Genomic DNA, 1227 nt, shown 5'->3' with positions numbered 1-1227 from the left:
AAACTTTATGTAATTTTTAAGTTAATATAAATTTGTTAAGTGAAGAAATGTAAAAAATTTTTAACTTTAAGAAGAGGATAGTGAAGTTCAAATTCATTAAAGGTTATTCAGATGTAGTAATCCTCACATATATAAAAAGAAAAAAGAAGAAGAAAGAAAAGAAAAAGAGGATTAAAAATGATCCTGAAAAGTAAAGAAAAAAAAAAGAAGTGGGGTGAAGCTCGAGGAGATGCCTAATTAAAAATTGGCTTCACTTGAATCAACTTAAGGAAAAAGACTTGGACACATTTTCTAAACTTTTTATTTGAATCAGAAATCTTGGACTTGATTGCTAAATATCCTAGCACCTTTAATATTAACTGGAGTTGTTATGAATTTTTCTCAAGTTATACTATTATGTTTAAAGAACTTAAATATGGAAGTCTAGAAGTTATATTCTTTACCATAAGTCATATTTTTATGTAGTAGAGGAGTTACTTGAGGACAAGTAACATGTAATTTTGGGGGATTTTGATACACCAAAAATATATGCATTTTTAGACCCATATTTTATACTTATTTTTTTTTGATATTGCACTTTAATAATAGTTATTTTGATGTTTTCTTGCAGGTTGTTGATTTTTAGGACTTAAAGCAAAAAGGAAGCAAAAAAGATTGGATTTGGAGTCGAAATAACATTTTTGAAGAAGTACTCAGCGCTGACCGCGCCAAGGGCAGCGCCGATCGTGCAGAACAACAGAACAGCTAAAATTTTTACTCAGCGTCGATGGTGCCAAAGGCGGTTCATCCCTCATTTATAGAAGGTTCGATGTATTTAGATGATTTTTAAATAGTTTTTGGAAGCACCTCTTGGAGAACCGATGTTGGGCTTTATTTGGGGCTGAAACTCATCAGGAAAGTGACTCATTTTCGCTCCAAGATGTTCCACCACGCTCCATTTTCTCCATTCTTCATAATCCATTTTCATTCCATCACCATATTGGAGTTAATTTGTGAGTTTTATTTTATAATTTAGAGTTTGTGTGGTGAGATTAAGTGTGAAACTTTCTGTAAGAGTGTTGGAGAAGGGGAAAAGTAAGAGATATCTTCTTCCTGCATTTTTAAGGAACGGCTACAAGGGATTTGCTTTGAGAAAGTGTTTTAGATTAGTGTTTTTTCTTTCTTGTAGTTCACTCTATCTTTCTCCCTACTCTAAGATATGATGCAATGAAGAGATAACATGGATGT

Source organism: Phalaenopsis equestris, unplaced genomic scaffold (genome assembly GCF_001263595.1).
Source record: "Phalaenopsis equestris unplaced genomic scaffold, ASM126359v1 Scaffold203213, whole genome shotgun sequence".
Taxonomy (NCBI): domain Eukaryota; kingdom Viridiplantae; phylum Streptophyta; class Magnoliopsida; order Asparagales; family Orchidaceae; genus Phalaenopsis; species Phalaenopsis equestris.
This window is presented reverse-complemented; position numbering follows the sequence as displayed.